The sequence below is a fragment of the Trichechus manatus genome, unplaced genomic scaffold (genome assembly GCF_000243295.1).
Source record: "Trichechus manatus latirostris isolate Lorelei unplaced genomic scaffold, TriManLat1.0 scaffold00144, whole genome shotgun sequence".
Lineage (NCBI taxonomy): Eukaryota > Metazoa > Chordata > Mammalia > Sirenia > Trichechidae > Trichechus > Trichechus manatus.
This window is the reverse complement of record NW_004444080.1, coordinates 4,248,134-4,254,374: the sequence shown is the minus strand read 5'-3', so window position 1 is coordinate 4,254,374 and position 6,241 is coordinate 4,248,134.

Here is a 6,241-nt window from a genome sequence, read left to right as displayed (position 1 = left end):
CTTCTTGCCTGCCTGGTTTCTGTCAAATAACCAGAGCTTATTCTTATTGTTTCTCTTCTGTATGTGACTTTTTGCTTTTCTCGAGCTGTTCTCAGGATTCTTTGTTTGTCTTTGGTTTTAGCGAGTGTGATTATGATATGCCTTCATGATTTTCTTTTGGGGTCTATCCTATATCGGATGCGTTGAGCTTCTTGGCTGGTCAGCTTTTCATATCTCATGATATTAGGGAAGTTTTCTGTTGGCAATTTTTCAATGATCCTCTCTGTGTTTGCTGTTTTCTCCCCCTGTTCTGGAACTCCAATCGCTTGCAGATTTTTGCTTTTGATTGTATCCCACTTAATTCTTAGGGTTTCTTCATTTTTCTTCATTCTTTTTTCTGATTTTTCTTCAAACAGAGTTGTATCCAAGTGTTTGTCTTCAATTTCACTTATCCTATTTTCCATCATTTCAAACACGCTCCTTCTCTGACACTGTCCATTTCTGAAATCTTGTTGTTTATCCTTTGGATTTCAAATAGTTGTTTTTGTCTGATTTTAGTTGTGAATTTATTGTTGCATTTTGTTCATGTATTATTTTCTTGAATTCTTCCATTTTTTGTCTATATTTTCCATGAATTTGTCTATTTTTTCCTCATTTTTGTCTGCTTTTTGCTTCAACTCTTGGATAATTCTGCATATTAGAAATTTGAATTCCCTAGCAGTTAGATCTAGAGCCTTTTCTTCTACTGGAAGGTGATCTAGTGTTTTATTTTGGACTCCTACTGGAACCATCCTGTCCTGTTTTTGTAAATGTTTTGATATTGTCTGCTGTCTTCAGGGCATTCAGTGGTTATTTTCCTCATTTATTGATTGTAGATTTCTTTGTTTCATCCTGCTTTTTTGTTTTATTTGTTTATGTCTGAGCAGGCGGGCTGTGCACTCTTTGCTGTTTGCTTATCTGTGGGCATGATACTTTTCACTTCCTTCTCCAATGGGCAGGGTCAGTCCCTCAGGTATGGTACAGCAGGGCAGGTGCAGCTGAAGGGGAGTTGCTGGGATGGGTTGTTTGTGGCAAGTACCAGGCTGATAGTGTGGACTGGGAATCAGTGCAGCACAGGTTCCAGTAGGCCATGCCTGTGCTGCTTGAGAGTGTGATGTTCAGCACCGGGTGCTGGTAGATAGGAAGGATAGGGTAGATTGTGATGTGTGGAGCTAAGATGGGTATGGGAAAGACGAGAGAGAGGAGAGAGGAACAGGAGTCAAAAAAATACACACAAACAAGAGAGTGCTAAGGGAGCTTGCTATTGGAGTGGAGAGATTAGAGACTGAGAAATGGGGAAAAATAAAAAAAAAAAAGAATAAATTGAGAGTCTGGAAATGAAGAAAGACAAAAAGGGAATAAGAGAGAGAAGAAAATAATAAAAAAAAAAAAACCCAAAAACAAAACAAAACAAAAAACAAGAAAAAAGAAATGCCCCCAGGGATGTCCCTATCTGTCTGTGCAGAGTAAGGGAGTAGCTTCCAAGTCACCCAGTACTTCCCAGCTACAGGGGGTTCCCAAGCTGATAAAAGAAAAAGGAAACAAACCAATCAAAACAGAACAAATCAGAGCAAACTGACAAATAAAAAAGCCCCGGGGGTCCCACCAGCGTGGCGGCATGGACCGGGAAACAATTTCACAGTCAAGTGGTGTTCCACAGCCTTTCAGGAAGAAGTAAAGATGGTGCACGGAGCCAGGTAGTTGAGAGAAAGGAGGGGGAAGTGGTGAGAGGTAAGGAAGAAACCTAAAGAAGCGGAAAAAAGCAACACCACCAGCCAACAAAAGGCACTCAGGGAGCTGGCCAGTGCGGGCAGGTGGAATCCAAGTGACCCTGGGGTGAAGCTGGTGCTTCCCATCCAAGAGGCTGTGGCTGCATGAAGCAGAGGGGGCTAAGTGGGGGGATGAAGAAGGGTGGGGGGTGGGAAAGCCTATATCGCTGGTTACCGGTTGTTCTGTCTCCTGCTGGAAGCTCTGTGAAGCTGCTTTCTCGTACACCCTGTTTACTGAAATCTGATAGGAGTCCAAGATGGTGGATCCGTGGGGCGTTAGCTGATAGGGGACCTCTGCATGTATCTTTCCTTGCTCTCTGTTCTTGGTCAGTTTCTTATTCCATTTGGTGCTTGGCTGAGTTCTCTATCTATTCATTTGATGCTTAGGGTTTCAAGATTGACGTGTGACTCTGCTTGACTTAGTTTTTCTGATTTTTGCTGTGGAGGGACAGCTTGGTGCTTCTGACTATAGTGCCATGTTGCCCAGAAGTCCACAAAAGACCACTTTAAAATGTTAAAAAAGAAAGTGTCACTTTTAGGACTAAGGTAGTCCTGACACAAGCCATGATATTCTCTCTCTCCTCATATGCATGGGAAAGCTGGACAATGAATAAGGAAGACCAAAGAAGAATTGATCCCTTTGAACTATGATGTTGACAAAGAATACTGAATATGCTATGGACTGCCAGAAGAACCAACAAATCTGTTTTGGAAGAAGTATAGCCAGAATGCTCCTTAGAAGGGAAGATATTGAGACTTTGTCTCATGTACTTTGGACATGTTATTAGGAGAGACCAGTATCTAGAAAAGGACACTGTGCTTGGTAAAGTAGAGGGTGAGCAAAAAAGAGGAAGACCCTCAATGAGATGGATTAACATAGTGGCTTCAACAATGGGCTCAAACATAGCAATGATGGTGAGATGGTGCAGGACAGGGCAGTGTCTTTTTCTGTTGTACATAGGGTCACTATGAGTCATGACCAACTCAAAGACACCTAACAGCTAAGCTGATTTCTTAAGCAGTAGACTGTCATGGGTTTTTTTATCCTAAGGGTCATTGTTTAAGGAAAAATAATTAAATTGCAATGAAATTGTAAAAAAAAGGAGCATTGAAATATAGTTGAGAACTGTTTGCCTACATGACTGATATTGTCTTTATTTGGATTCTGGGCCCACTTTTATAGCACATAAGGAGGTAAGTATATTCCCAGAAACTAATTATCATATTTTTACACAATTAATGCTCACCTTCTATGTTCAGTTGCCAACCACTCGCTCCCCCTGCCAGGTTTTTTCATAAGCACTGCAATACTAATTTTTTTTTTTTATATGCTGTTATAAAAAAAAAAAAATTCTAGTGTGCTTACAAAAATACCATGCAGGGAGAGAGAGTGGTTGGCAAACAAATGTAAAAGATGCACACTATTTGAGTAAAAATATGATATATGCAATTTCATTGTTTTATCAAGAGTTTTAGAATCCATCTATTGTTAGAAAAAATGTGTGGGAATTTTGCATTTTATGGTACATTTGTTACAATTGATAAATTACTATTAATTAACTATTAACTAAAGCCCATAGTTCACATGAGGGTTCTTTGTATATGGTGTATAGTGATGAGTTTTGCTTTGTTTTTAACCATGAATGGACATGGATTTTGCCAAATACTTTTTTCTGCATCTATTCATACGATAATGCGTTTTTTCTTGTTTAGTCTGTTAACATGGTAAAATACATCAGTTGCTTCTTTTATGTTGAAAATAGTAAAATACATCAGTTGCTTCTTTTACGTTCATCCTTGCATTCTTAGGATGAACCCCAGTTGTTTGTGATGTAGTATCATTTTCTATTTTGCAGAATTGGATTTGTTAGGAATTTCTGGAGAATTTTGGGGTCTTTATTCATGAGGGACATTGGCTTATAGTTTGTTTTTTTCTTTTTTTCTCACTATGTATTTTTCTTGTTCTGGTATTAGAGTGATGTTGATTTCATGGAATGAGTTGGGAAGGGTTTACTCCTCTTCCATTTTCCAGAAGAGATTGTATAGAATTGCTATTATTTCTTCCTTAAACGTTTATTTGTATTAGTCTCTGTAGCAGTGTTTCTCATACTTTAATATGCAAGCAAATCACTTGGAAATCTTGTTAAAGCTTGTCTGTTAACCAAAGAGTTGGCAGTTCAAATCCACCAGCCACTCCTCAGAAATCCTATGGGGCAGTTCTACCCTGTCCTATAGGGTCGCTGTGAGTTGGAATTGACAACAGGTTTGGTTTTTGGTATATATATATATATTTATATAATATGTAATGCTTAGAGATGAACAAATTTTTCCGACTGCTATGTGCTAAGGTGGGCATTTATGTTAATCTAGCCAGGAGTAAGGCTGGATTAGAAGCTGGTTGTTGCTATAGTTACCTGCAGTTCACCAGAGGTTTCAGCTTACTTTAGTAATAACTTTTGTTTGTCTCTCTGCTTTGCTTTGGGTTTTCCTTTCGCATTTCTTCCCAGAGAGAGCCTTGCTCTTGCAGCTCTTCCAGCTGACTTCCACTGTTGTTTTTATTAGATGCCTGTCAGTGTGTTGATGAGGACTGGTTTAGTGGTATTCTCTAATGTTCTGATCAAGCCTCAGTCTTTAAGCAGGCGCTGGGAACCTGGATCTCAGGCATGTGACCTTCATATGTGCTCCTCCCCCTCCTCCTGATGTAATGTTAGGTATTTCTGCCTTTCCTCTAGGTGTGAAGCTTCTTTAACACTCCGGTTTCCCTCCTCTAGCTTTAGTGGCTTTCCACCAGTGCCCACAGGCTACATTTGTGATGTCCTTTGCCCTGCAGATTAAGACCTTTTGTCCTCATCATGTATCTACATGAGCTAAGAAGCACATGCTTCACGAATATCATTTTATGTCTTATAGTCCAGTATAACCTTTGTTTGAAGAGTTGACTTCAGGAATGGTTTTAGTTTTGGGCTAACAGAGAGTCCAAGGGCCATATCTTCTAGTGTCCCTCCAGTCTCAGTCAGACCATTAAGTCTGGTCTGTTTACTAGAATTTGAGTTCTGCACCTTACTTTTCTCCTGCTCCATCAGGGACTCTCTGTAGTGTTCCCTGCCAGGGTGGTCATTGGTGGTAGCTTTGCACCATCTGGTTCTTCTGGTCTCAGGCTGATGCAGTCTCTGGTTTATGTGGCCGTTTTGTCACTTGAGCTAATATTTTCCTTGTGTCTTTGGTTTTCTTCATTCTCCTTTCCTCCAGGTGGGTTTTCTTCATTCTCCTTTGCTCCAGGTCGGTTGGAACAAATTGATGCATCTTAGATGGCCGTTCACAAGCTTTTAAGACCCCTGACGCCACACACCAAGGTGGGATGCAGAGCATTTTCTTAATAAACTTTGTTACGTCAGTTGACCTAGATGTTCCCCCAGACCTTGGCCCCCTGACCCCCATCCCTGCTACTCTGTCCTTCGAAGTGTTTGGTTGTGTTCAGGAAATTTCTTAGTTTTGGTTTAGTCCAGTTGTGCTAACTTCTGCTGTTGTGTGTTGTCCGACCCTTCACCTAAGATAATTCTTGTCTACTATCTAGTTGGTGAATACCCCTTTCCCTCCCTCCCCACCCTTGTAACCATCAAAGAATGTTTTCTTCTGTGTATAAATCTTTTCTTGAGTTCTTATAATAGTGGCCTTATACAGTATTTGTCCTTTTGCCACTGGCTAATTTCACTCAGCATAATGCCTTCCAGATTATCCATGTCATGAGATATTTCACAGATTCGTTGTTGTTCTTTATCATTGCTTAGTATCCTTTGTGTAAATATATCAGAATTTATTTATCCATTTGTCTGTTGATGGGTACCTAGGTTGTGTATATATATATATATATATATACACACACACATACGTAAGTATTCAGTAACCAGATTGCAGAAACCTAGAATTCAACTGACTGGATTGAGTTGGAAGGGATTCATTGGAAAGACAATGGTAATTTAGAAAATAATGAGAGAATAAAGGTAAAATGATTTTCCCAATTGCCAGGTGAAAACTGTGTCAATAATCTTAATATGTGCTACACAAAATAAATGGGCTAATATTCCAGTTATCTATTGCTGTCTAAAATTGAATGGTATAAAACAATCATATTATGCTTGTGAATTCTGTGAGTCAGGAATTCAGACAGGACAGAGGAATAATGGATAGTCTGGAGCCTCTGCTGGGAGAACTTGAACAGCTGGGGTCTTATTGGGCATCGCTTGATTGCCCTATGTAGTGTCATGGCATCCTTTACATGGTCTCGCCATGGGGCTTATCCAGCATGCCAGTCTCAGTCTAACAGATTTCTTACAAGGTAAGCCAGGGCTCCAAGAATGAGTGTTCATGTTAAGAAAGCAGAGCCTGCATGATCATTTATAATGTCATTTATAGTTATAATTATATATATATAATTTATAAATTTATATATGCAT